The sequence below is a fragment of the Typopeltis vanoorti genome, chromosome 11 (genome assembly GCF_054136105.1).
Source record: "Typopeltis vanoorti isolate ZY-2024b chromosome 11, IOZ_Tvanoo_1.0, whole genome shotgun sequence".
In the NCBI taxonomy this organism is placed as follows: domain Eukaryota; kingdom Metazoa; phylum Arthropoda; class Arachnida; order Uropygi; family Thelyphonidae; genus Typopeltis; species Typopeltis vanoorti.
Genome location: NC_143559.1, coordinates 124,423,920 through 124,445,644, shown reverse-complemented (window position 1 = coordinate 124,445,644; position 21,725 = coordinate 124,423,920). Strand labels below are relative to the sequence as shown.

The 21,725-nt window shown below is 34.3% G+C and overlaps 1 protein-coding gene across 2 annotated transcripts in view; it reads right to left on the bottom strand.

Annotated features, from left to right (window-relative positions):
- Positions 1-21,725, bottom strand: part of LOC150102021 (protein spinster homolog 1-like) — a 303,327-nt gene that overhangs the window by 114,971 nt on the left and 166,631 nt on the right. The gene's annotated exons all lie outside the window — the stretch shown is intronic.

Genomic DNA, 21,725 nt, shown 5'->3' with positions numbered 1-21,725 from the left:
TATTAAAACTGTCAACTGCCTCTTTATGTTTTCTTTTTCTTCGAGTTCTTTATCGTCATCATTGTCTTCTAATTCATTCTGCATAGTCATATTTATAATTTCAGCATCTGATTTGATTTCGAATTCACTTTCGGTTCTACCTGTAATCCATTCCGTAACATCTGTTTATGTAATTTCAACATCTGGATTTATATTTTTAACCAAATTGTGCACGTTTTGAATTTCCTCTTTTTTTTTTTTTTTTTTTTTTTTGTGTGTGTGTGTGTATCACCGTAGTGTAAATTCTAGAAGGCCACAGTTTTTCCATGATGCTCGAATTGCTTCAGGTTTGACAGCTTCCCAAGCAAATGTGACATACAATAAATCAAAATAGGCTTACAGTATAACCGTACAATCGACAATATGAAAAAATACTACTGTAATAATAATAAAATAAATAGTTAAAATAATTATTAAATAAAAATAATAGTACACAAAATAATAACATGGTTTAAATAAAACGTTTTTTCTTTCAAACCGCAGTTCGGATTACTGGAGGGTTCGGACAAAAGAGGTTCGGATTAGCGAGATACCACTGTATACTGGAATTTTCTGTTTCACATTTTTTATGCAAGTGCATAAGTACACATGCAAACAAGACATGAGAACACAAGCCAACATTTTTGTTAAGTTCTCAAAACTTAGGCTTCAAATTAAGATCATCATTTCATTTAACATTTAAGCTAATTGAACACAGGGTTAAGCATTATGTTTATGAGTTTATGTAAAACTGTGCATGTTAGGCATGGGACATGACAAATCACACAAGCTTTCTAGAGAAACTAAAGTTATGTTAGAAGGTAAAAGGACATTTTTCCTTTCTGATTATACAATTCACTAATAATTAAGAGAAATTCCATAATAGTTTGTATTTTTAAACTTTTACAAGGTTTAAGTAATTATAATTCAATCTATATTAATCAGATATGAACCCTTTGCACATGAAATGTCTGAGGGAAAGAACAGGCATAAATGTAAATAGATTTGCTACAGTCACATACAATAATTTAAAGTTGTAATATTATGAGTGGTGCAACAAACCATTCTGATAAGGAACAAATTATGACATCCTAATATTGCTTTGTTAAAAAAAAAGTGGGGAGTGGTTTGTTTGTATATCTCCTTGATTTATTAACATCTACATGGACAGGCAAACTGAATTATAAAGCATGATCACATAATTTGTACTGGGCATAACATCAGTTACACATGTTGATTAATTGTTGGAGACTATCAGTCTTTTTTTTTTTTTTTTTTTTTAGATAAAACATAGGATTAATTTTTGTGGACTAAGATGAATTTTTATTAGCAATACAATCAAACTGCTCCCACCATAGCACTCCACAGGTGCTATCAAAATGGAATAAATATTACTTGTCAGGAAGTAGTACAGTAAAATACTCAAAAACCAATCTCAAATAATTTTTTTTCAATGCACATATTTTGAATCTGTGTGGTGTGCAGTTGAAATAAACAGTTTAGTATATCTGACAAGATGCTGTTATAGACCAGGGAATACAGAGAATACCAATTGTGAAATGTTTAGGCAAATTACTTTGGCATGTAAAAAGAAAGTGATCCTGATGGGAGACTTTAATTACAGGAATATAGAATGGAAGGAGGAGTAGTGTATGGGAACAAGGAGAGCGAGTTTGTAAAATTTCTGAGAGATAAGTATCTTAAGCAGCATGTTATTGAAGCAAATAGAGGCTTTAATGTTTTGGATTTGGTGATAACTTCACAAGATGTAGTTGTTAATGAGGTGTTGACACTGCTGCTGGTTGGTGAAAATGATCATGAGGTACTTGTCTGGGAAGTGATGAAACAAGAAAAGGTTACTGCCAAAAACAGATATATGTGGAAGTATAAAGCAGGTATTATAGGAAGCTCTGTAGTCAGCATTAGTATGTTGGATATGAGCCGAGCAGAAAAGATGTTGACAATGCAATGGAAACTCACAAGGCAGCATCTGACAAAAGCAATGTATAACTGCATACCAAGGGTTAAGCAAGTAAACATAATAAGAGTGAAATGGATGAACAGTGAAATCAAGCAAACTCTGTTGGAAAAGAAAATGTTATGGAGGAGGCACAGGATAGATGGTGGTGATTGGATCCACGAAGAATATAAAGTGCAGACTAGAAAGTTGATGAGCATGGTAAAGAAAGAAAAGGTGCAATATGAGAGGAGAGTGGCTGGTCAGGCCAAAGTTAATTAAAGGGAATTTTTAAAAATTTTTCTGCTATATGGCAAGCAAGAGAAAGTATAATTATAGCAGATTAGCACTGATGGATAGTCATGGCAGCAGAATAACAGCTGCAAAGGATATAGTGGAATTATTGAATGAGCACTTTATCAGAATATATCATACTGGTGTAAATGATGCTGTGCAATATATAGAAGAAAGGAAGTATTAGAAGAATTGGAAGTGAAAGAATCAGAGGTGTATCAGATATTGGTTAAGTTAGATGTTAATAAGGCTGTGGGAATGGATGACATATCACCACATATTCTTAAGGAATGTGCACCACAGCTGGCTATGCCCTTGACCTGGTTATTTAATTATAGTCTTGCAGTGGGTAGAGTTCCTAAGGAGTGGACAGAAGGCAAAATAGTAACATTCCAAAAACATAGTTCTAGGACAGAAGTCTCCAACTATAGACCAGTCTGGATAAATGCAGTTGTGATCAAGGTGTTGGAGAGATTGGTAAGGAATAGAATACAGGATTGGGTTGATGAACATAGAAATTCTTTATGATGGTCAGCATGGATTTGTAAAGGATTGGTCCTGTTTTAGCAATTTACTTGCATTTTATGATAAGGTAACAAGTGTGTTAAATAAGGGAGAATAATATAGTAATATTCTTGGACTTTGCAAAAGCATTTGATAGATTACCATATGATACGTTGGTGTACAAGCTGCAGATGAGAATAAGATGGGAAAGATAGAAATAGATAGTATATTGGTTAGATGGATCAGAGATCAACTCTCTGAACGATACCAGCAGGCTGTGTATGATGGAGCAGTGTCTCAAAAAGGGAGGGCAACCAGTGGCGTGCCCCAGGGTTCTGTTCTTGGGCCCCCGCTGTTTAACTTGTTTGTAAACTATATATCATGTGGACTGACTGGGGATCTTCAGTTATTTGCTGATGATACAAAGTTGGGAAGAATTATAAGTAGCAGTGATGATCTTAATTCCCTTCAGGAAGATTTGAATACTTTTTTTTTTACTTGGAGACAAAGGAACTAGTTTTAATATCAATAAGTGCAAGGTGTTGCATTTTGGAGTGCAGAAATATAAGGCTGTGTATAATACTGACGGTGCTGTACTGCAGTAAATGGATGAGATTAGAGATTTGGGAGTGATGGTTGACAGCAGACTGCTGGTGTTGCAAAGGCTACACATCGTAGTGATGATAAGTACTCTAATATGCAGGGAAAAGGAAGTGGTTGCGCCACTGTATAAAGAATGGTCAAACTTGGATATTGGGCTTAAATCTGATCATCTGGTTTTCATTGTGATGTGGAGCCATTGGAGAAGGTCCAGAGGTGAGTGACTAAGACATCAGAACTTTGGAATGTTGGCTATGGAGAGAAGTTGAAGAATCCGTTCTTTTAGGCTTACACGGTGATCCGAATACATTTTGGAAAATTATGGAGACAATTACTGTGTCTAAGTAAAACTTCAGTTTAATATAAACCAAAATCCACATTCGATGTTTCGACCTTTATATCAAGGTCATCTTCTGGAGCATATATACAGAGAAACAAGCTGCACTACAATCTACATGGTTTGTTAAAGTTACTGACCAACCGTTACAACAATTATTGGCCTGACCTCTGGTTAAAAAAAAAAAAACCTTGCTACATCAATGCTAGAGTCCTATTATTAATATTATCTATTGGTTGTAAAATTACACTGGGAGCAACAACAAGTCCATATATATATATATATATATATATATTATTAACACCATGATTATACATATAAATTCCAACCAGTTGGCCTGGAATGGTTTCCAATACTAACTGAAGGTTGCCTAGAGTCCTGAAGTATGCTGGATACTAAATATTAGGTACGTCGAATGTGTGCCATCCAGATTCTTGGAATTTTCATGCCACCATTATTGTTGATATTTGAGTGGTTTATCATAAATAAAGATTGGTTTATAATATATTAATAAAGTACTTCATAAAACATCATCAAGAAAGAATCTAGATTACAGTAAAACCATAGCCATCCCATACATTAAAGGGTTATCAGAAAAAATCAACAGAATCCTACACTATTATAATCTCAATGCCACCTTTAAACCACCTACAAAACTTAAAAACATATTCAACTCCTCTAAAGATCCTCTCCTCCCATTGGCACATCCTGGAGTTTATTGCATCCACTGCATCTGTAACTTGCCATACATTGGTGAAACAGGAAGTACAATTCCTATATGTAAGAAAGAACACATAAGACATTAAATATAACACCATACCAGCCTGGTTGGCCGAGTGGTTAGTGTATCTGCTCTCTCTAGCCAAAAGGCTGCGGGTTTGAATCCTGCTGTGGGCATGGATGTTTGTGGTTGTCTCTGAAAATACTAGTGGTGGTCGGCGATAGATGGCGGTGGAGAGTTGTAGAGTAGGTGCACTCCCTCAATGAGTCTTTGGACTCCCTGGAGGTGTCACGAAATAATAATAATAATAATAACCATTTTGGTGAAGCAGGTTTCTCAGATCATGCTCTCAACACCTTATACCAAATCAACTGGAAAAGTACCCACTCTTTACACGATACAAAAACCTGGTATGAAAGAAAATTTAAGGAAGCCTGCAAAATTCTGATAAACCACCCAATAATTGTCAGGCCAATAATTGTTGTAACGGTTGGTCAGCAACTTTAACAAACCATGTAGATTGTAGTGCAGCTTGTTTCTCTGTATATAGTATATATGCTCCAGAAGATGACCTTGATATAAAGGTTGAAATGTAGAATGTGGATTTTGGTTTATATTAAACTAAAGTTTTACTCAAACTTTAGTTTAATATAAACTAAAGATATATAAAAAGATACATACAGTGTAAAACTTTATAAAAATATATAAAGTTTTACACTGTAGTTGTTTCCACAATTTTCCAAAATGTAGAAGTTGAAGAAATGTGGATTCCAGAGTTTGGTGGATAGGAGACAAAGAGATGATATGATAGAGACATTTAAGTTAGTGAGAGGATTTTATCAGATTAATCCAGAGGGGGATTATAAAAAGAGTACAAGGCGAAAGGGATTTGAGGAGTAGACTTTTGACATGGAAAATTGTCAATGAATGGAATACAACCAGAACGTGCTGTTAACAAGGAGTGGTAAGGATTTGAAGATTCTATATGATAAATATGTTGTCAGTTGAATGAACCTCCCACGATGAGTCTGCTGACTCCATGGAGAGTGAAATAATAATTTGATTGAAACTAAAACTGAACAAACAAGTAAACATTGAAAACTTTTATTAAATTCCATCTAGTCAGAGCACAGTTATTTCAACATACAAAATCATAAAAATTGCAACCTTACAACCACTTGCAGACCATATAAAAAACTGACATCCTTTATCCACTCCAAAGATCAACCACAGTCCTTAGACCTGCCAGGTGTTTACCAGATACCTTGCAGTTGTAGACTATCCTATTATGGTCAAACAGCCAACGTCAACTGTTGAGCATAAGGATTGCATCCGGTTTCACCAGCATAGCCACTCAGGACATCCTGATCGTGCTTTGGATATCCGAGATGTTTCTCGACCGCTAGTCCACAGACCGGCACTGGTCTGCAAATAGAGACAAAGGCATGGGGCTAGACGCTTGCATATCTATTATTAGTTAGTCAGTATGCTTTTAGAGCTCGTTGGGTGCATATTGCTGTTTCACTGCATTAATTTTGTTAAACACATATTTTTGTCGGTTTAATAATGGATGTGATTCTTTAGTTACGCATCTTAATAACAGCAGCTTGCTGAAATTTGATATAAAGAAGGTATGTTTATAGAAAATATCCAAATAAAATTTATACATTTTAGGCCATATTATAAAATGAATAAAAAGAATCAAGGAAATTTATTAAATTTTTTAAATGTGAAGAATCAAGCTATTTGAGTCAGGAAGAAGCAAGTATTGACTACAAAAGCAAAATTATTTCTGAATCTCCACTAGCAAAAAAGGAAAAAAACCTTGTTTTATAAGATAATATAATGTCTATCTTAAATATGGTTTTATTCTTTCGCCTGAATCTACAGAAAAAGATCTGCATCCAATGTGTGTAATTCATTGTGAAGTTAAATCTAAACATACTATGAAACTATCCAAGCTTTTGAAGCATTTTCAGATAAAACATCTGAATTAGAAGAAAAACCTCTGGAATATATTGAACATAAGAAGCAAGAGTTTCAATTACAGAAGAAATCATTTAAACAAAATAAATCCTTGTTAGGACCTTCATACCTAGTAGCACTCAAACAAAAAAATCTTTTACTACCGCAGAAGATTTGATAAAACCTCTTAACATGCGTGTTTTGAAATGTTGGATCAATAGCTGCTGACAAACTAAAAATCAATTCCCCTTTCCAATGACACAATAGGATGCTGAATTGTTCAACATTCTCAGATAATGTTACATCAATTAATTGAAAAAATAAAAAAAATCACACATTGATTTTACAAATTGATGAATCAGGAGATGTTTAAAAAAAAAAGCCATTTTTCTTTGTTACACTCGATACATAGATTATATTGCTGAGGACATAGAAGAGTGTTTATGTTGTTTAGAATTAACTTCACATGCAACAAGTTCAAAAATTATTAATGTGTTGAATGCATACACTTGTAACCATAATTTGGACTAGAAAACCTGCGTTGGGTATATGTATTGATGAAGCATCTAATATGACAGGCAAACATTCGGGACTTAATAAACAAATTCGAAAAATAGCTTCATAGATATTTTAATTATGCATTGCATTATACATTGTGAGCATTTAACAGTCAAAAATTTGTCACCCCTGATTTAAATAATGTTCTTTTGCAATCCATAAAAATTGTTAATTTCATTAAAAACAGTGATCTTAATTCACGACTGTTCACAATATTTTGCCAAGAAGTAGCTGCAGAACATGAGCACTTATTACTTCATGCTGAAGTAAGGTGGTTATTCCATGGTAGAGTATAACCAGATTGTTTGAATTAAGGACAGAATTAGAAATAATCTTGATTGAAAGAAAGTCTTCACTCTCAGCACATTTTTCAGAACACAGAGTGGATTGCGAAATTAGCTTATTTAAGCGATATTTTCATATGTCAATGATTTAAATTTAAGTTTGCAGGGAAGTATGACAAACACATTCCATTTATCCCTCATATTTGTAGATTTAGGGACTCAAAAACACACGTGTTGAACAGATTATTTTATTAATTACAAATAAAATAAAACTTGACGTTTCGACCTCTATATCGAGGTCATCATCGGAAGAATACAACTGTATGCAGAACCAAGCTACATGCTCATGCTTTCTATACCAGTAAACTAAATCTACGTAGTTAATAAATCTTTTTTTCTAGCCTGACCTCTAGTGATAGAAAAGTAAAACAAACGGAAAAAATAAAAAAAAAAATAATAAAATAAAATAATAATATATATATATATATATATTATTATTTTATTTTTTTTTTATTTTTTATCTATTTATAATATATATATATATATATATATATATTATAAATAGATAAATGCAACTACAATAAACTGTTAGAGTCCTCCTGTATTAATATTCTGGATAGTTACAAAATGATTTCTTTCAGTTGCTATTGAATGTTCTAAACACTTCACCAAGTCACCAGGTTGTCTTCTTGTAGTGGGAATTTTTCTAATGCTAGTTTAGGATGTTATATAGGTTGTAGATGGGTCCTCCACATTCTTGAAATGGTGAGGCCATCATTTTTGTTGAGATTTGGGTTGTGTTTGAGCATTTCACAAGACTCTTTAAAATTTCTCTCAAACCAGGTTTTGGTGCGGTGTAGGGACTTGGTATTTTTCCAGTCAATTCTATGGTATGTTTGGAGTGCATGGTCAGAAAGGCCTGTTTTACCGAAGTGGAGGTATTTAATGTGTCGGTTGTGTTCGTCTTGTCTGATTGGGATAGTTCACCCTGTTTCCCCTATGTATGGTATGTTACATGTGCAGTGTATTTTGTACACCCCTGGGTGTGCTAGGTGTGGAAGAGGATCTTTAGAGGAACTGAGTAGGTGTCTTAGCTTATTTGGGGGTTTAAAGGTGGTTTTAATGTTGTATTTGCGAAGTGTTCTATTTTTTCAGAAATGCCTCTAACATAAGGAATGGCAATAGCATTCTTGAAATCTTTTTTGTTCTTACTGGTGTCTTTATGGAGTATCTTGTGAATAGTTTTTTTATTGTATCCATTTTTGATAAATGTTTGGTTGATGATTTTGTATTCTTGGTTTAGAGCCTGTTCATTTGAACAGATAGTTAGGGCTCTGTGTTTAAGGGTGCTTATGACACCTAATTTTTGTGTTGGGTGGTGGTAAGAATTTTTGTGTATGTATTGGCCTGTGTGTGTAGGTTTGCGGTAAACTGAGAAGGAGAGACAGCCAGAGGGAAGACGTGTGACAAGTGTGTATCTAGGAAAGGAAGAGAGTCGTTTTTTTCCATTTCAATGGTGAATTGGATACGTTTGTGTTGTTTGTTTAGGTGGCTAAGGAATGTATTTAGAGCTTCGCGGCCGTGGGGCCAAATGGCGAAAATATCATCGGCGTATCTGAGCCAGATTTTGGGCTTTAGACATGCTGTCTCTAGAGCCCGTTGCTCAAAGTCTTCCATATAAAAGTTAGCTATTGGGGGAGAAAGTGGTGAGCCCATGGCTGTACCTTCTTTTTGAAGGTAAAAATTGTTGATAAATGTTTTTTGCGGAGCGGAGTACGTGGGCAAAAAGGGCCGTGATGTCATGTGGGAATATGTTCTGTAGGAGCAAGATCGTGTCATTGATTGGGACATTGGTGAAAAGGGAAGTTATGTCAAAGCTGACTAATAAATCTTGGTCGGTGAGTGTAATGTTTTTGATTTTACTGATGAAATGTTGTGTATTTTTTATGTAGGAAGGGGACTGACCTACCAATTCCTTGAGTGTGGCAGCTAATTTTTTTGCTAAGTGATAATTTGGGCTGTCAATTCCTTCAACAATTGGGCGAAGTGGTGTGCCAGATTTGTGTATTTTTGGCAGGCCATAAATTCTGGGCGCACGGGCATACTGAGGTATTAATTTTTTTGTCGTTTCTTCGGGCCATGAGTGGACGGATTTGATTAATTCAGTTGTTTTCTTTTTGTTACGTTTTGTGGGGTTGTAGTTAACCTTTTGGTAGGTGTTATGGTCCGATATTAACTGGTTCATTTTTTCTATGTATGTCGTACGATCGACGGTGGAATTGCCTTTATCGGCTTTCGTTATTATAATATCCTGGTTATTTTTTAAGGATTTAAGGGCTAGATTTTCGGTTTTGTTTATGTTGGTGTTTAGTTTTTTTTGTTAGAATTTAGTATACACGATGTTTCCATTCGTATTTTATCAGCCAGAATGGTGGGGAGGGATCGTAAACCTCTCTCGATATGATACACGATATCAAGTTTGTTCACTGATCTCGGAGCAATGGCGTAGTTCAAACCTTTCTTTAGCAGCGAGAGTTCACCTTCGATGAGAACGTGGTTTGATAGGTTGATAACTGAGCATTGATCCGATGGTGGTTGGTGGCTCCTAACATTGTTTGCGGGCGATTGGTTGCTCCTTATGACGTCGGTTTGTGGTTGGCTGTTCCTTTCGTAATGGCGTCTTGATGATCTTGTGCTTTTCTGTTGTTGTAGGGCTTGAAATTTCATTATTAGTTTTTCTTTATTTTTCAGTAGTGAGTGCTTGGCCGAGTCGTCGGTGATCCTATCTAGAATCTCCCAAATTTCTGGAATAACGTAGTCAGATAATTCAAATTTAAGTTGCAGAACTTTGGTTTGGGTGGATGCTAGATTTTTACGTGCCTCGTGGATTTGTTCTCGTAATAAGGCTTTTTCCAACCGGGCATAAATACAGAGCGCTTTGGTTGATTTAAACTTCTTCTTTAGTTTAATGCAGTTTGGAATTATGTTGCTGTCTCTACATCGTTTCAAAAAGGCTAGTCTTTTTGAAATAATAATAAAATAATTATTATTATTTTATTTTATTTTTTTTCCATTTGTTTTTCTTTTCTATCACTAGAGGTCAGGCTAGAAAAAAGATTTATTAACTACGTAGATTTAGTTTACTGGTATAGAAAGCATGAGCATGTAGCTTGGTGCTGCATACAGTTGTATTCTTCCGATGATGACCTCAATATAGAGGTCGAAACGTCAAGTTTTATTTTATTTGTAATTAATAAAATAATCTGTTCAACACGTGTGTTTTTGAGTCCCTAAATCTACAAATATGAGTGCTGATCACCATGTAACCCTAAAAGAAAGGACATTCCATTTATATAACAAAATTGTTGGATTCAGAAAGAACCTGAGATTTTGGCAAACAAAAGTCAAAGAAAAAAATCATGTTATTTTTGAGTCTTATTTTGATTTTACAAACACACAAGATTTAGATATAAGTTGGATAAGATTATCATTACTTAAAATCATTATACGATGCATTCCAGAAATATTTCCCAAAAGACACAGATATTGAGAAATGAATTTGTGGATTACCAATCTTCTCATAGAGGAAAATAAAAATAATTTAATTAACAAAGAAGAAGACTGTCTTTTGGAATTAAGTTCAGATTCCTCATTAAGGCCAAATTTTGGAACCATGAATTTAAATCACTTTTGGACCAAAATTAGGAACGAATATCCAAGTCTTCATAAGGAAGCAATGAAGGTATTATTACCGTTTGCAACAAATTATTTGTGCGAATCAGGATTCTCGGCAATGTCAACTATGAAAACGAAGTTCAGAAATCATTTAACTGTAGGTCCACCTCTTCTCCCTGCTTTAATAAATTTGCAACCAAACATTGATGTAATTGTTGAAAGAGAGCAAGAACAAAGAAGCCATTAAGTTTAGCATGTTTATTTCCTCATTATTATATACCTATTTTATAAGGTACAATGTATGACATGACAAATGTATTATATTTAAATAAAGTACAATTTGTGTTCTTACAATATGTAAGAACATGAAAAATTATCTGAGATTTAACTGATCTGCGATAGACAGAAGGTTGAGAAATGCTGCGGTAGAGGATATCTTAAAAAAAAAAAAAAACATATCCCATGTAGCAAATATAAATATGACATTCCCAGAATCTGCCTCAAGCTTTAAGGCTCAAAACTCAAATTTGGTTACTTGAAATTGCCTCAAATTTGGGAAACAGTCAACCTCAGAACTTTAGTCCGACAGCCAAGAATATTCACTCTAGTCCACTAAGGGACATTATTTAGAATTTTAGATTAACATTTGCTTGCCACAGTTCATTGTCATTCACCCAAGGGGAACGGGTGTACTTTAATCATTCTACAATTTCTACTACAAAACAATACTCATAGGAACTCATCAAATTCCTGACATGTACTCTCAAGGAGTGTACAGAATATTATGATAGTACTATGTGAAAAACTTACATCATTACTAATTTCCTATCGACAATTTTCCTCCAAATCAATCTGTTATTTATCAAGACTACAAAATTATCAGATCTTATATTTCTGTCTTCTAAGGCACTTTTTACCGCATCAATCCACCTACATCTTGGTCTTTTTCCTGCCAACCTGGCAGAGAACACTTGTTTTGCTAATCTTTCCTCTCCCATTGTTTAAGTGACTATACCACCTGAGATTAGCCCTGTTAACACATTCCTGGATGCTAATAATGTCCAGTTCTTTCCTAATATCCTCATTTTTAATATGATATTGCCATTGATGACATCTGTTCACACTCCTAATCTTTCTCTTAACTGAACAATAATATCTGTGGTCTCTAGTCTTTGGTCAAGTATTTTATTTCTAACCCAACTATCAGATCCATAAGTTAAAATTGGTTCAAACACCGTCTTGTATATAGACAATTTAGTGTTTGATTAATTTCTTTCTTATTCCATATAAATTTATTCAGTTGACTTCCTACCATACCAGTTTTGTTGATTCTGTTGTCTATTTCCATATTTAATTTACCATCTTCACTAAAAATTGTGAATAGGCAGCTGAAATGTTTTACTTGTTCCATAGGTTCTCCATCCACAATTCAGTTGATATTTTCAATGTTTCTGCCTATTTTCATTGTCTTGTCATTGCTGATTTTCATACCAAATTTATTATAACAGTTATTCAATTTAGTCAGGGAATACTGCAGACTTGTACTGGATTTATTAAAAAAAGTATAATATCATCTGCATAAAGTCAAGAGCTGAAATTAACATCTCCAATTTTGATATCAGGTTTACTACCACTTTCCTTCATAATGTGATCCATAATGAATAACAGAGGGGATAATGTGCATCCTTGTCTGACACCAAATTTACACCATTTTAATATATTTTAATATTAAATTTAATATACATATATTTTAAAAATAGCACAGTTGTTTAATTTTTAAATTAAATTAATACTGGGATTGGTCTAGATAGAAGACAGAACATGATAAACACCTAAGTTGGTAAGTGGATCTTTCAATAAACACAAGTGAGATTTCATAGCTTATAGTAGGTGGGAGAACTCTGGGTTATTCTGGAAACTAAATAAGGGTTTGGCTTGGAAGTACACAAGATCCAGGTACTTCCCATGGTGTGGGTGTGTGATATGTATCAAATGGGACATCAGTGGATGTTGTGGATATTCGCTATGACATGGTGAATAACTTTCTGTTGAAATAACTTAACTTTCTGTTACAAGCCAGTAACCCCATCATTTTTTAAATTTAAAATTTTTTTATTTTTATATGACATACTCCATTTCCCTCCCAAAGTCCAACCCAAACGTCTTCACCATGAGAAGAAGACAACAGAGAAGTATGGAGAATACTTGCAAGGGTGAGGTATGCTGAAGACTTTTGCTACAGTAACCAAAAGTCTTCAGCATACCTCACCCAAACTGCTACAGTAGCCACGAAAGCCTTGTAGTAACCCTGAAAATCTAGCTAACTTGGGTGATGGCGAAATCCTGAATAGAGGGAAGCAGTTCTTATCAGTATTGGCTTGATGCTGAAGACAAATGTCAGAAAGGTGCGTTTCCAGAACCTTACAGACATGATTCAAAATGAATAATCATTTTGAATGGCTATAACACAGCACGTTATGGATGACAGGTTAAAGAGCTTTAGTCATACAGATGAAACTGAAAAATCAACCTCTAACAGAATGAAGAATATACTAACATCAGGAGAAATAAGCAAAAAACTAGATTAAGAACGATTAAAGTTTTATTGATCTACTTTTCTCTATGAAGCAGAAACATGAACAATAAACAAGGAAAAAGAAAAATTTATGCTTTCGAGATGTGGAGAGACAAAAGAGCAATGAAGATGTCGTAGATTCAAAAGAAGAGAAACGAAGTTTTGGAAATGGGTACTAAATTGGAACTAATAAAGAACATACTAAAACTATATATATGAGTCATATTGTGAAGCATGAAAGTCTCCAAAAAAAAATTCATTACAGGGAAGAAATGAAGGTAAGAGACACATGGTTCAAAAACAAAGGACTGGGTGGACCTGACCTATCCTGAGAGCAAGAAAGCATCCCAAGACAGAAATAGATGGAGTTCCATAATAGTCAACTTAGTGGATGGAGATGACACTTGACAGGACAGGAGATACTCCATTTCTCCTACTAAATTGACATACTGCCCAATTTCCAGATTTATAATCAGTTCCCTTATACTCAATCAGCCAAAATGGATAAAATATATCAAACATCATACTGCATATCCATGTTATTTCAATACAGTAAAACCTCGATATAACAGACTAATTCGGGCGAGGGGGCGTCCATTATATAATAAAGCAGATTATCACAAATTTTTTATTTTGTCTTTATTATTTTTAATGTCCGATACAGTTTGCTTTTTTATGCCATATTGATCACATATACGAGACACAGACACTCCTGAATCCAACTTTTGTATGACTTCTAATTTTTGATATAATGTTAAATTAACTCTTTTCCATTTGTCCATATTTTAAGGTTAGGGTTACAAAGATGTGTTTTACCATTCATACATATCTAATTTTAAATTTATATTGAAATAGGTCTATAAAACGCGTACGTACATAAACCTGTTAATAATTGGTGGATTTTTATGTAGATAGAGTATTCATAGATATTATATCTTAATATTTTTAATCCTACCATAGAGATGATCTCTGTATCTAACAATTATTTTTTTTTATTCCGAGTGTACCTATATGTTATTATATGCACAAGGGTTCACTCCAATTGGTGCAATGACCTTAACTCTTTCAGAATCCAAATAATCACTGACTCAAGACCAAAATACAAAATAAACACATTTAATATAACAAAAACAATATATATACACTTCAAACAATATTACATAACTATAACTACAAATTAATTGGATCCAAGGCCTTTTTAAAATAAACTTACACTTAAGACTAGACTAAACACTTTGTTTTCACAATGACAAAATGTTCATAGCCAGTTTCTTTCTCTGTCAAAGCTCTTTTCCGAAAATATATGACTTTATTCTTCATTTTTATAGGATCCTTTCTCATCACTTATGTAGCACACATTAGTTCTTCCTGACTTAATTCTGTCTCCTTTCCAGTAGAAATAATAGTCAGATCCGGCGTCCTTAATACAGATGAAATTTCCTAATCAGTTTCCTCGAACATTCCTTTAGAAAGCAAATAGCAAATTCTTCTTTTATTCACTAATGCTTATTTAAAGTCTTACTCTTCCAATTAAAAAAACTTACAGTTCTACGATTCCCTTTTCGGAATCTACTATAAATCTTTCAATCAGTGTTTCCTCCAATATTCCTTTTAAAATTATTTATAGCAATATTTCCCTTTTATTTATCCACATACTTATTCCACATTAAAACTTAATAGTTCCACGATTCCTTTTTCGGAATATACTATTAATTTTCCTCCGACTGTCACATAAAAAAACTCAAGTTCCTCCGAATCTAAATATCTGCCAGCCTGTGTTCTAAATTCCTTCCGAACACTCTCTTGTTTACAGCCGTTACCTAGATACAGAACGCTCTCTTGTCAGCTGTCAATCACTCCATAAAACTTTTCCGCGAACATGCGCACTCCACGAAAGTCAGAAACTAAGTACTGTAAAATGGCTGACACGTTGTATCCATTAGCGATAAGAGAATGTCTTCATAAAACACAAAACTTAATATTTCAAACCACAATCAAATTCTTTTAAGTAATACAAAGATCAAATCAAGTAAGTACATCAATTTTTTTAACTTCTTTACATATCACTTTTAGCAAAACAATTTCCATAACGAGCACATCGCAAGTGCCGACAATGCGTGTTATGAAAACAAAACTAATAAACATACTAACAAACAATACGTAAAAATATTCAGAATTTTAATTATGATTATTTTGAATTTATATTGAAATAGGTCTATAAAATGCATACGTACATAAACCATTCACAGCGAGTAAACAAATGCACATAACTGGGTGTGGCTTAGCGCACGTCGGAACATCGGCCGGCACGCGTTAAAACTGGCGCAGAAAGTCACGCCACACGACAAAAGAACCAATTACAGCACGATTGGTGTGATCACATGCTAATCATTCACCAAACATTTAATGAGCGGTGACTCATTTATGTCGGCTAAATTACTACGGTGTTTTTCCAACATATGATGGCCTATTCGCCAAAATTTGTTAAAAATAACAGGAAATTAATAACAAAAAATAACCTATTAATTGAATTATAAGCAAATTTTGGTTAAAAGCATTTTAAAATTAACAGGGTGTTAATTTTCACGTGACATACGGACTGGAAAGTTTGTCCGTTAATTAGAGGTCCATAAAATCAAGGGTTTACTGTACTATTATGCACTTCATGTTTTGATCAATACATGTGTCATGGCTGGCGTGATGGCTAAAGATAGCCTTCATGCTATTCTTTGATGTGGTTGAGAATAACCTAGTCATCTTAAGTGCTACTAAAGCACAATCCTATTTTTTTTTCCCTATAAAAGGATCCAAACATATAAACCACTAAACAACTTCAGATCTTTCTCTTCTTGGACTGACATTTACCTTTATAATAACCTCTTCTGGCATCAACATTAGTAGAATACTGTCATGCCATCTTTAGCTTTCTCATCCACTGAAAAGTTGGTTTGACATCCTTTTCTGCTCGAGATGCTGCTTTTCACCTATGCAGATTAAATCCACTCATTCTTTCTCATATTTAAAGCAGTTCAGAGGTGGGCAGGCAGTCCATTTCATCCTGTGATCAGCATACATGGAAATATCTATAAAATACTTCCTTTTATGCTCCTCCATTGAACTAATGTTCACTATTCCTCTCATTCCACTAAGCATGTTAAAATACTAGTAATAGATAATAGTAACTAGCCCAACTGCAAACACACCAAACCTGTTTTTCTTCATTCATTCCATCTTCCATTCTATTCTTTGGGACAGCCTTCTTTGTCACAAAACTACAATTTACAGTTTTCAAGAAAAACAGCCACTCAAGTAAAGACTGGAAGGTAGACTAAAGGAAGGCAACAGTTCATATTAATACCCCCCCTGCACACTTTTAGCAAATGGCTACAACCCAATAAAGTAGATTGGATGCTGCACTCCCTCCCTCAACACAAAAAAATTATTCCTAATGTCATATTCAGATTACTTCTGAAAAGACAGCAAAAATTACTAGATTAGTTTATTCCTCCACATAATCCAGAGGCATAAAATGTGCAATTGATATATTTTAAACAGAACTGCCAAGACCCCTTTAAAGAACAAAATACAATAATGCAAAAATCTTCCCTCATGCAAGAAAAAACTTGCATGAGGGAAGACAAATCTTGCAAAGTTCAGCTTCTAAAATAACAATTCAAACTCAGCAGAATTGAAAATGGGCATAAAATACACGAGACACGGCAGAAATATGGAACTGGCAAAAGAAACTGCAGAAATATGTCAGCATAACTGATCTCAACAGCAGGAGACGAAAGTTATCTACTGCCAAAGGTGGGATTCAAAACCACGGCTGTTTAGAAAGTGCATATACAATAATTTATTTACTCTTCAACCAGGAATAAGTGTACTATGGCTTCTATAAAAGTGAAAATGAGCTACTGAAAATATGACTAAGAAGCAGAGGCAGTCGCTTTCTTGTAGTAGCAAAGTATTTTTGATGTGGCTCTTTAAATATCTAAAATATATTTAGTATTTTCAGTTAATTTTTGGTATTCAGACCACTTGTTTTTAAAAATATAACAGGCTTAATAAAAAAAACAATATAACCCAACAAGTTTCATAAGTTGGACCTACATCATCAGGGGTACCAAAACATATATATAAAAAGACTAGAAAAAAATTAATTACACACAGCAGATGTTATCAGAACTTCACAATTAGTACATACATACAAACAAGTGACCAGAAAAAAACCATTACTCAATATGTATGGGAACAATCCCAGTTGTTGCTGCCACATTCTGTGACATGATGAGTCATATCTCAAGGTTTGTGGTTGTTAGATTTTTAATGAAAGACAATCAAACTTTGTATAGGATTAAGACTCAGTTTTTATTACATTGAGAGGGGGATCGAGACCATTTCTGAGACTTCTTTAAACTTTCTTGTAAAACAATTATGATCAATACATAGCATTCTGTTTCTTGCCAAACTACTTTATGGCCTGTGTTTGTTATATGGAAGGCTAATGTTGATTTATACTACTACTTTTTTTTCAAAATTTTTTACATGTTTAGACATGCAGAATCTTCCCAAACTTTCCCTACATATCAAATGCCATGGGAGCAGTAAATTTTGAGGACTCCTGGTTTTTTTCATGCAATGATGTGGAAGATTTGGTGGATGTAAGAACCTGGGATGATTAAAGGTCAAAGTTATATAACTGGGAGGAGACCTCCATGTAGCTTTTTAAAACCTACAGAGAACCATCCAGGACTTGTGACCTAATTCCAATCTGTACCTTCTCTTGGTGCACCCTGTAAGGTATCCACCTGGATACTGAATGAATGAGGATGGGATAGCAATTTGGGATTTAGCTGACAAAACTGCATTCTTCTGGCTTAAAACCATTGTGCAAAAGGGTACAACATGACAGAATTTCATGCCGGCTTGGACATCGACCAGTTCAACAAGGCCTATAACAAATGACATGGGTGGTAGGGTCAAGAGCAAAGCATCATCAAATTCCTGATATATACCGTCCAGGGGTATATATATCAGATAAAAAGATAATGAACCATTTCAAAGGTAATGTGACTAGTGTACAGGAAAACTTGCTTAATGCGATTAATCAATCCATCAATTAATGCACGCTAAGTGAAATCGTGTTAAGCAAATACAATAAACAATAGGAATAATTATAATTCATCCATCAGTTAGCATAAATTAAAAAAAAAATATAAGCTATGTTAAAGGATAAAATCAAAGTTAATAAAAATAAATTACTTACATTTTTATTTAATGTTTGAATAGTGCTCAAATTTTTCATCTTTTTCATGCAATTTACGATAGCTGGCAATCACTTTATGATTGACTTCAAGACTTCAGCAGACTTTGAAGCTTCGTTCAAACAAAATTTCCTTAGCATACTCAATGTAAATGAAAACTTGCTCAAGTTCTTTTGCAGTTAGCTTCTTATTCATAACATTCTCTTCTTGTTTGCACTTCTTATCTTCTTCATATGCATGCTGTTCTTCTAGCTGGAGGAGATCATTTTCGCTTAACTGTTCTGAATGGGAATCAAGCAAGTTTCTCACGTCTTCATTATCCAGTTCATTAAATCCAAGTTCTTTTCAATTGTGCTGATTTTTTCAATAATGTTATCAGCTAAGTTATTAAAATCAATGAAATTTCGCATAACATAAAAATTTGCGTTAACTGATTAATCATTCACTTAAAAGGGGGGGGGGACAGCATAATTTCACTCAATCACGCTAACTGATTATCATGCACATCGAATTCGTATTAAGTGAAATTTTCCTGTATCTACAAAGGGCAGTCACTTGATTCCTTTTCTGTCAAATTTTGGCTGTTTAAATGCACCTTATATGTCTGCATTATAAAGGCCAAATGGTAAGCACATTATCTACATAGCCAACCACACCCAGTTTGAAATATTGGTTAGCTGTGTGTGTGTGTGTGTTGGGTGCTTGGTTTTTTTAAAGTGATCCAAGTTAAAATTTGCTGGGGGGGAGGAGGACCCATTACTCTCATCCAATTTGTACACCATCTGATCAAAAATATCTGGATGTATGTAGCCACTTCCACTACTTCAGAGTAGTGGAAGTGGCTACATACATCAAGCTATAACTTACATAGGTATAAAAGGAATCTTGCAGTCTTTATAGACAAACATTAATATAAAATGGGCCATACTGAAAAGCTCAGTGACTCGACAAGGCACTATCACAGGATGCCATCTTTGCAATAAACCAGTTTGGGAAATTTTTGTCCTGCTGCTGCCCTGATTAACTGAAGTGGGAATGCTAAGAAACAACAGCACAATCACGACCTGGTAGGTCACATAAAATCACAGAAAGGAACCACCAAGTGGTGAAGCATGTAACCTGTCCTCTGTTGAATTACTCATTATTGCATTCCAAAATGCCTCTGCAAGCAAAGGCCAGCACTGTTTATCTGGAGCTGATGAACATAAATTTACATGGGTGCACAGCTGCATGAAAGCCTACCATCAGCAAGGGGATTATCAGACAGGTGTAGTAGTGTAAAGCTTGCTGCCATCGGACTCTGGAGCAGTGAAAACGCATTCTCTAAAGTGATGAATCATGCTTCACCATTTGGCAGTCTGACGGACAAGTGTGGGTTGCAGATACCAGGAGAATGCTACCTGCCTGAATATGTTGTGCCAAATGAAGTTTGCTAGAGGAGGCATCATGATCTGGGACTGCTTTTATGGTTTTGGGCTGGGCCCTCTAGTTCAAGTGACAGGGAATCCTAACACTGCAGCTTATGGAATCAGATAATTCTATTCTTCCAACGACATGGTCTTGTTGATACAAGAAAGGGTCCTCACTGAACTTTGCCATGAAACCACCTCCTCAAATCATTCCTGCACAAAGCAAGGTTTGTGCAGGAATGGTTTGAGGCGGGTTTCAAAGAACTTGACTGGACTGCATAGAGTCCACATCAACTACACTGAACACTTGTGAAAGGAACTGGAACAACGTATTGCCTGACATCAGTGACCAATGTCATCAATGCTTTTCTGGAAGAATGGAAGAGAATTACCACAGCACTAACTAAAATCCTTGGAAAGCTTTTCCAGAAGACTGGAAGCTGTTATAGCAACAAAGACTAACCCATATTAATTCTTTTAATTTTGGAGTGAGATCTGGGATGAGTAGGCATCCAGATATTTTTGATCAGATAATATATATTTCTCCTTTCTAAGTAAAATAATAAAATATTATTCAGGATATCATTGTATTATTATTATTAGGATATTATAGTACTATATGAAAAAGTTACATTGTTACTAACTTCCTATTAACAATTGTTCTGCAAATTAATTAACAGGAGAAATGTCCTGTTATCTGTCAAACTCCAGTATTATCAGATTTGTCATCTAAGGCACTTTTTACTATATCAATCTGCCTACATCTTGGTCTTTCCTGCCACCCTGGTAAAGAACATTTGTTTCTATCTTTTGTGTATTAATTTACATTAATTAGGATATTAATCTATAATTCTGTATGTAGAAAATTTACATGCTTTTCTTTTAGCAATATTTGGTTTCATTCGTAATAACAACAGCATTATCTATATATGCTTTGGTTTTAAGAATTTTCTTACTGTACAGGTTTATTTTGTTTTGTGGACTATTACTTTTGAATTTGGCCATAATGTTAGCTACATTTAAATGAATAACATCATTGGCTGTTAACAGAAGGTATACTGTATATCCCACATTCAATGACATTCTTTTAATTTCAATATTTGCCTAGGTGTAGTTTTGGTCTCAACTGAATGCAATCCTGACAGCAAGTCAACTGTATGTTGACTGATAAGAGGATTTCAATTTTTTTTTCTTTTTTCAATTCCTTATTTCTTGCAGCTTCTGAAATATTGAGGATGGTTGACCACAGCTCAGAATTCAGTTATTCATTTAGTGCATTAATAGCTATACAGAGACTCACTATTAGCAAACCTGCACAGACCACAAAATTAGTTTGGTATAATGGATGGTTTGCTATAAAAAAATTTTTGTTTGGCATAGCATAGTACTTACAGAGCATTCGTCAGAGATTTTTTGGTAGTTAGAGTGAGCAAATTTTCTATGGTGAGAGTTAACTTTTTTTTAACAGCTCTGCATGAGAACACTAATTTCATCATGTATTAGTGCTAGACCATTCCATTTGTGTGTTGGGCCTTAAACTAAACTTGTTAAATTTGACATA